Source organism: Arachis ipaensis, chromosome B9 (assembly GCF_059453495.1).
Source record: "Arachis ipaensis isolate K30076 ecotype BB chromosome B9, ASM5945349v1, whole genome shotgun sequence".
NCBI lineage: Eukaryota > Viridiplantae > Streptophyta > Magnoliopsida > Fabales > Fabaceae > Arachis > Arachis ipaensis.
In genome coordinates this window covers 38813091-38822217 of record NC_142444.1, presented here as the reverse complement: position 1 = coordinate 38822217, position 9127 = coordinate 38813091, and the positions used below count along the sequence as shown (strand labels likewise).

Sequence of the window (9127 nt, the reverse complement as noted above, 5' to 3'; positions counted from 1 at the left end):
TATAGTTGGACTGGTTGAACATATAAACCAGTAAATAGAACAGTTCGATGACCAGTTTGATTTTCAGAACCTAGATAAAATCGCTTGGGAATCGCTGAACTAGTCGGAAACTGGTTAGTCAGATGGAACCAAGACTCGGCCGCTTTTCAGTCACCTACCTTAAACTCATTTTGGGGTTGAAAATTGATTAAAAAAAAGGAATTGAAGCCTTATCACAGAGTCACATGAGCTGATGAGCCATCATCTCCTCATCTCTCTTAAGGACATTGCTCTTCCGTTTCTCTAACAATGAAAATAAGAGACAAATCCTAGCATTCACCGCCGCCGCTCTTTTCACCGCCGTTGTCCCACCATCGTCTGGTTGTCCTCCACCATCCCCTCTGTTGTATTCTCCAACGCCTCTGCTCATTCGCCAACGTTCTTGCTCCCTCTCCCTCATACTCTGCTCACTTCTTAGATCGAAGGTATACTATATTTTCTTGATTTTTTAAAATTTCTTTCTTATCCCTGTTTTCTCTGTCTTCTTGCTTAGTTTATTGAGATTCATACTCTGCTCACTGCTCATTCGGTAATGGTTATTTTCTCTTTTTTTTTTTAAATTATTGTTCAAACTTCAGAGAAATTCATCTTCTTTGCTTGCTTGGATCAATAATGGTTTATGATATTCATTATCCTGAATGATTTGAAGCAAAATTTAAGTAGACCAATTTAATCATGCTTATTTTTTGGAATAATTTAATCTAAGTTAATCTCCTTTGTTAACCTAATTTAATCTTGCACATAGTAAACCCCAATTAAGCACTTCGATCACTAAATTGGTCCCTAATTTTTCAGTCGCTAATATTTTACTTCAAAATCTCAAAATCAGTCGCTAAATTAGTCGTTATCAGTGCCTCCTTAATATAAATTTTAACTAAATTTTGTATATATTACTATTAAAACTTGATTTTTAGATATAATTCTAATTCAACAAAATATATAAATAATCAAAGATGGATATATTTTTCATACAAATACCAAATAACATTCATAATATCTACATAACTAATAAAGAAGAGTAATGTTACATATTCACTTAACGTGTGGTTAACACTTGACTAAACAAAAAAACAAAAGTTACATGCAAATAATAATACTACAACTATTAAATCAAGAAAGCAAAAGAATTCAATAGACCAATGGTCATACTTTCTTCTTTATCTTCTTTGCTCTCCTCTGCATTCTTTTCTAACCTCTTTTCACTCTCATATTCTTCTTGTTCATGTCTTCTCTTTTTTCAGCTTCTTCTCCCACTTTTTTTCGCATATCTTTCCATCATCATTTAGTCTTTACAGTAACACTTACGGCTAGAACTAGCAATCAATATCATTTATAATCACAGGCTCACAGTAAGGATTAACTGCTCAATGCTTAAATATTCGGGTGAACTAGCAAAGTATCACAAAAAAGCAAGGAAGAAAATACAATTGGTTAAACTGCCAATTATACTTATTATACATATGAAGTAAAAACCAACAGTAATAAAGAAGAAACATTAATGAACTAAAACACATGTTCTAAGATCAACATGTTACTAGTACTTTACATATAGCAGTTCAGAGAGCATCAATAAATTTGCATAAATAAATTCCTTTTACATCGGCATGCTACTTCTGGATGCAAAAGAGTAAAAAGAAGAATGACAACCAATAATCCTATAGAAGAGATAGATTATAAATATATCAAATAAAGGATATCATAAATCACTATTTCCATAAACAAAGAGCAAAAGACAGTACAAATAACATAAATTACTTCTCACATGGTTCAACTTAGACTTGACAGATCTAAATTAGAGGATCAACTAAATCAAGATATTAAGCAATTTCCATAACAAATAAAAAAACTAAAGCACAAAAATATCTAAGTTTAACATCCAAGGTGTAGAACTACATTCAACACCCTATCTTAGAGAAATTGTTAGCATATGTTCCTTATACATGTTACAATTCAGCCACCTTCGGCAAGTCATCAGCAACTGTAAAGGACTCATAATCCAAACAACTAACATGATGAAGTCCAATTTCTTTTTTTAGGGATTTCATGTAATTTTTCTCTACTTTTGTGCTTAATGGACTAGATTTGTGATTCTTAATTCTAATTACGATAAATTTATATGATTATTGGCTATTGATGAGCGGATAATTTATACGCTTTTTGACATTGTTTTTAGTATGTTTTTAGTATGATCTAGTTACTTTTAGGGATGTTTTCATTAGTTTTTATGTTAAATTCACATTTCTGGACTTTACTATGATTTTGTGTGTTTTTCTATGATTTCAGGTATTTTCTGGCTGAAATTGAGGGACTTGAGCAGAAATCAGATTCAGAGGTTGAAAAAGGACTGCTGATGCTGTTGGATTCTGACCTCCCTGCACTCAAAGTGGATTTTCTGGAGCTACAGAACTCGAAATGGCGCGCTTCCAATTGCGTTGGAAAGTAGACATCCAGGGCTTTCCAGCAATATATAATAGTCCATACTTTGGCCAAAAATAGATGACGTAAACTGGCGTTCAACGCCAGCCTTCTGCCCAAATCTGGCGTCCAGCGCCAGAAAAGGAGCCAAAACCAGAGTTGAACGCCCAAACTGGCACAAAAGCTGGCGTTCAACTCCAAGGAGGACCTCTGCACGTGCAACACTTAAAGCCCAGCCCAAGCACACACCAAGTGGGCTCCGGAAGTGGATTTATGCATCAATTACTTACTCATGTAAACCCTAGTGACTAGTTTATTATAAATAGGACCTTTTACTAGTCTTTTTGACCATCTTTGGTCTCAGTTTTAATTCATTATTCATCTTAGGAGACTATTGATCACGCTTTAGGGGGGCTGGCCATCTCGGCCATGCCTGGACCTTCACTTATGTATTTTCAACGGTAGAGTTTCTACACTCCATAGATTAAGGTGTGGAGCTCTGCTGTTCCTCAAAGATTAATGCAAAGTACTTCTGTTTTCTATTCAATTCATCTTATTTCGCTTCTAAGATATCCATTTGCACCCAAGAACGTGATGAAGGTGATGATTATGTGTGACGCTCATCATCCTTCTCCCTTATGAACGCGTGCCTGACAAACACTTCTGTTCTACATGAAATAAGCTAGAATGAATATCTCTTAGATCTCCTAACCAGAATCTTCGTGGCGTAAGCTAGAATGATGGCGGCATTCAAGAGAATCCGGAAAGTCTAAACCTTGTCTGTGGTATTCCGAGTAGGATTCAATGATTGAATGACTGTGACGAGCTCCTAACTCGCGATTGCAGGGCGTTAGTGACAGACGCAAAAGGATAGTAAATCCTATTCCAGCATGATCGAGAACCGACAGATGAATAGCCGTGCCGTGACAGGGTGCGTGAGCATATTATTCACTGAGAGGATAAGATGAAGCCATTGACAAGGGTGATGCCTCCAGACGATTAGCCGTGCCGTGACAGGGCATTGGATCATTTTCCCGAGAGATGACCGAAAGTAGCCATTGACAGTGGTGATGTATCACATAAAGCCAGCCATGGAAAGGAGTAAGACTGACTGGATGAAGATAGCAGGAAAGCAGAGGTTCAGAGGAACGAAAGCATCTCCATTCGCTTATCTGAAATTCCTATCAATGAATTACATAAGTGTCTCTATCCCTATTTTATTAATTAATATTCGAAAACACCATTATCACTTTATATCTGCCTGACTGAGATTTACAAGGTGACCATAGCTTGCTTCATACCAACAATCTCCGTGGGATTCGACCCTTACTCACGTAAGGTATTACTTGGACGACCCAGTGCACTTGCTGGTTAGTTGTATCGAAGTTGTGACAATCATGAATTAAGATCAGAGCACCAAGCTTTGAAGCCATTACCAGGATTTGTTCGAGCCTGGAGATCACAATTTCGTGCACCAAGTTTTTGGCGCCGTTGCCGGGGATTGTTTGAGTTTGGACAACTGACGGTTCATCTTGTTGCTCAGATTAGGTAATTTTCTTTTTATTTTATTTTCAAAAATTTTTCAAAAATAATTCTAAAAATTTCTCATCTGTTTTCGAAAAAAAAAATGTTTTCAAAAATATATTTTTCTTCAGGATTTTTAAGAATGAATTCTAGTGTCTCATATAACATGTTTTAGCTTGGCTGGCTATTAAGCCATGTCTAATTCCCAGGATTTTGATTGAGGACTATGAATTCATTGCTTCCTTTTTCCCAAATATTTTCGAAAAAATTAAAAGAAAATACAAAAAAATTAGAAAATCATAAAAATCAAAAATATTTTTTCTGTTTCTTGTTTGAGTCTTGAGTCACATCATAAGTTTGGTGTCAATTGCATATGCATCTTGCATTTTTCGAAAATATCATGCATTCATAGTGTTCTTCATGATCTTCAAGTTGTTCTTGGTAAGTCTTCTTGTTTGATCTTGACGATTTTTTGTTTTGTGTCTTTTCATGTTTATCATATGCATTCTTGAATTCTTAGTGTCTAAGCATTAAAGAATTCTAAGTTTGGTGTCTTGCATGTTTTCTTTGCATTAAAAATTTTTCAAAAATGTGTTCTTGATGTTCATCATGATCTTCATAATGTTCTTGGTGTTCATCTTGACATTCATAGCATTATTGCATGCATTCATTGTTTTGATCTAAAAATTTCATGCATTGCATAATTTTCATGTTTTTCATAAAAATTTCATAAATCAAAAAATATCTTTCCTCTTTTCTCTCATCAAATTCGAAAATTTGGATTGACTTTTTCAAAAATTTTTGAAAATCAAATTGTTTCTCATGAGTCAAATCAAATTTTCAATTTGAAAATCTTATCTTTTTCAAAATCTTTTTCAAAAATCAAATCTTTTTCAAAATTCTTGGTTATTTTCGAAAAATTCAAAAAAATTAATTTTCAAAAATCTTTTTCTTGTTTTATATCATAATTTTCGAAAATAACATAATCAATTAATGTTTTGATTCAAAAATTTGATGTTTGTTACTTACTTGTTAAGAAAGATTCAAACTTTAAGTTCTAGAATCATATCTTGTGATTTCTTGTGAATCAAGTCATTAATTGTGATTTTAAAAATCAAATCTTTTTCAAAACTAATTTCTATCATATCTTTTCAAAAATATCTTCTCATCTTATCTTTTTCAAAAATTTGATTTTCAAAATATCTTTTCTAACTTCCTAACTTCTTATCTTTTCAAAATTAATTTTCAAAAATTGTTTCAACTAACTAACTAACTTTTTGTTTGTTTCTTAACTTTTTCAAAACTACCTAACTAACTCTCTCTCTCTAATTTTCGAAAATATCTTCCCCCTTTTTCAAAATTTCTTTTTAATTTATTAATTATTTTAATTTTTAAATCTTAATTTTCGAAAATCACTAACATTTTTCAAAAACTATTTTCAAAAATCACTAACTCCTTTTCAAAATTAATTTTCGAAAATTCCCTCCTTCTCTCTCATCTTATTCTATTTTATTCATTCATTAACTAACATCTCTTCCTCACATCATCACCAAATTCGAACCCCCTCTTCTATCTGTGTTCGAATTTCTTCTTCTTTTCTTCTACTAACAATAAGGAACCTCTTTACTGTGACATAGAGGATTCCTCTTCTTTTCTTGTTCTCTTCTCTTTCTTATGAGCAGGGACAGAGAAAAAGGCATTCTTGTTGAAGCTGATCCAGAACTTGAAAGGACTTTGAAGAGAAAATTAAGAGAAGCTAAATTACAACAATCCAGAGACAACTTGATTAAAAATTTTGAACAAGTAAAGGAAATGGCAGCCGAACCCAACAACAATGCAAGGAGAATGCTTGGTGACTTTACTGCACCTAATTCCAATTTACATGGAAGAAGCATCTCCATTCCTGCCATTGGAGCAAACAACTTTGAGCTGAAACCTCAATTAGTTTCTCTGATGCAGCAGAACTGCAAGTTTCATGGACTTCCATCTGAAGATCCTTTTCAGTTCTTAACTGAATTCTTGCAGATATGTGATACTGTTAAGACTAATGGAGTAGATCCTGAAGTCTACAGGCTCATGCTTTTCCCTTTTGCTGTAAGAGACAGAGCTAGATTATGGTTGGATTCTCAACCCAAAGACAGCCTGAACTCTTGGGATAAGCTGGTCATGGCTTTCTTAGCCAAGTACTTTCCTCCTCAAAAGCTGAGCAAGCTTAGAGCTGATGTTCAAACCTTCAGACAGAAAGAAGGTGAATCCCTCTATGAAGCTTGGGAAAGATACAGACAGTTGACCAAAAAGTGTCCTTCTGACATGCTTTCAGAATGGACCATCCTGGATATATTCTATGATGGTTTATCTGAGCTATCAAAGATGTCACTGGACACTTCTGCAGGTGGATCCATTCACCTAAAGAAAACGCCTGCAGAAGCTCAAGAACTCATTGACATGGTTGCAAATAACCAGTTCATGTACACTTCTGAAAGGAATCCTGTGAGTAATGGGACGCCTATGAAGAAGGGAGTTCTTGAAGTTGATACTCTGAATGCCATATTGGCTCAGAATAAAATATTGACTCAGCAAGTCAATATGATCTCTCAGAGTCTGCATGGAATGCAAGCTGCATCCAACAGTACTCAAGAGGCTTCTCCTAAAGAAGAAGCTTATGATCCTGAGAACCCTGCAATAGCAGAGGTAAATTACTTAGGTGAACCTTATGGAAACACCTATAACTCAACATGGAGAAATCATCCAAATTTCTCATGGAAGGATCAAAAGCCCCAACAAGGCTTTAATAATGGTGGAAGAAACAGGTTTAGCAACAGCAAGCCTTTTCCATCATCAACTCAGCAACAGACAGAGAACTCTGAACAAAATGCTTCTAATTTAGCAAATCTAGTCTCTGATCTATCTAAGGCCACTGTAAGTTTCATGAATGAAACAAGGTCTTCCATTAGAAATCTGGAAGCACAAGTGGGCCAGCTGAGTAAAAGGATCACTGATATCCCTCCTAGTACTCTCCCAAGCAATACAGAAGAGAACCCAAAAGGAGAGTGCAAGGCCATTGACATAAGCGCCATGGCCGAACCTGCAAAGGAAGGAGAGGACGCAAATCCCAAGGAGGAAGACCTCCTGGGACGTCCAGTGGTCAATAAGGAGCTTCCCTCTGAGGAACCAAAGGACTCTGGGGTCCATCTAGAGACCATAGAGATCCCATTGAACCTCCTTATGCCCTTCATGAGCTCTGATGAGTATTCCTCTTCTGAAGAGAATGAGGATGTTACTGAAGAGCAAACTGCCAAGTTTCTTGGTGCAATCATGAAGCTAAATGCCAAATTATTTGGCATTGATACTTGGGAAGTTGAACCTCCCTTGTTCATCAATGAACTAAGTGATCTGGATCAACTGACATTGCCTCAGAAGAGACAGGATCCTGGAAAGTTCATAATACCCTGTACCATAGGCACCATGATCTTTAAGGCTCTGTGTGACCTTGGTTCAGGAATAAACCTCATGCCCCTCTCTGTAATAGAGAAACTGGGAATCTATGGGGTGCAAGCTGCTAAAATCTCATTAGAGATGGCAGACAGCTCAAGAAAACAGGCTTATGGACAAGTAGAGGACGTGTTAGTAAAGGTTGAAGGCCTTTACATCCCTGCTGATTTCATAGTCTTGGATATTGGAAAGGAAGAGGATGAATCCATCATCCTAGGAAGACCTTTCCTGGCCACAGCAAGAGCTGTGATTGATGTTGACAGAGGTGAAGTAGTCCTCCAATGGAATGAGGACTCCCTTGTGTTTAAAACTCAAGGATCTCCCTCTGCAACCATGGAGAGGAAGCAGAAAAAGCTTCTCTCAAAGCAGAGTCAACCAGAGCCCCCACAGTCAAACTCTAAGTTTGGTGTTGGGAGGCCACAACCAAACTCTAAGTTTGGTGTTGAACTCCCATATCCAAACTCTAAGTTTGGTGTTGGAGAGTCTCAACAAAGCTCTGCACATCTTTGAGGCTCCATGAGAGCCCACTGTCAAGCTATTGACATTAAAGAAGCGCTTGTTGGGAGGCAACCCAATGTTTATCTAATTCTTATTTTTATTGTTTTTCATGTTTTCTTAGGTTCATGATCATGTGGAGTCACAAAATAAACAAAAAAAAAAAAAAAAAAAATCAAAAACGGAATCAAAAATAGCAGAAGAAAAATCACACCTTGGAGGAGCATCTGTCTGGCGCTGAACGCCCAGAATGGGAGCATCCTGTCGCTGAACGCCCAGAACAAGCATGGTTCTGGCGTTCAACGCCAGAAATGGCAGCAAAGGGGCGTTGAACGCCCAAAGTTGTGTGCAAGGGCATTTTGCATGCCTAAAGTGGTGCAAGGATGTAAATACCTTGACACCTCAAGATCTGTGGACCCCACAGGATCATCTCAGGATCTGTGGACCCACAGGATCATCTCAGGATCTGTGAATCCCACAGGATCCCCACCCACCTCACCCTCTATCTCTCCATTCATGACCATCCCTTCTGTTTTTCATCCACCACTCACATCCATACACACATCCCTCCATCTCCTCCATATCTTCTTCTTCTTCTATTCCTTCTTCTTTTGCTCGAGGGCGAGCAACATTCTAAGTTTGGTGTGGTAAAAAGCATAGCTTTTTTGTTTTTCTCCATAACCATTGATGGCACCTAAGGCCAGAGAAACCTCTAGAAAGAGGAAAGGGAAGACAAAAGCTTCCATCAAGGGTCTATAGCTCAGTGGTAGAACATTTGACTGCAAATCAAGAGATTCCTGAGATACCTCAGGGGATACATTTTCTTCCACACAATTATTGGAAGCAACTAAGGGTGGAACATCAAGAGCACTCCATCATCCTTCATGAAATCAGAGAAGATCTAAAAGCAATGAAGGAGGAGCAACAAAGACAAGGAAGAGACATAGAAGAGCTCAAGGACATCATTAGTTCCTCAAGAAGGAAACGCCACCATCACTAAGGTGGATTCATTCCTTGTTCTTTCTTTCTCTGTTTTTCGTTTTCTATGTTATGTGCTTATCTATGTTTGTGCCTTCATTACATGATCATTAGTAGTTAGTAACTTTGTCTTAAAGATATGAATGTCCTATGAATCCATCACCTCTCTTAAATAAAAAATGTT

At 36.8% G+C, this 9127-nt stretch overlaps 1 non-coding gene across 1 annotated transcript; it reads right to left on the bottom strand.

The window, feature by feature from the left end:
• Positions 1 to 6186: 6186 nt before the first annotated feature.
• On the bottom strand, positions 6187 to 6294 carry LOC148544367 (small nucleolar RNA R71). Its single transcript, XR_015901582.1, has one exon. It is a non-coding gene; the product is annotated as a small nucleolar RNA R71 (small nucleolar RNA).
• Between the last annotated feature and the right edge of the window lie 2833 nt (positions 6295 to 9127).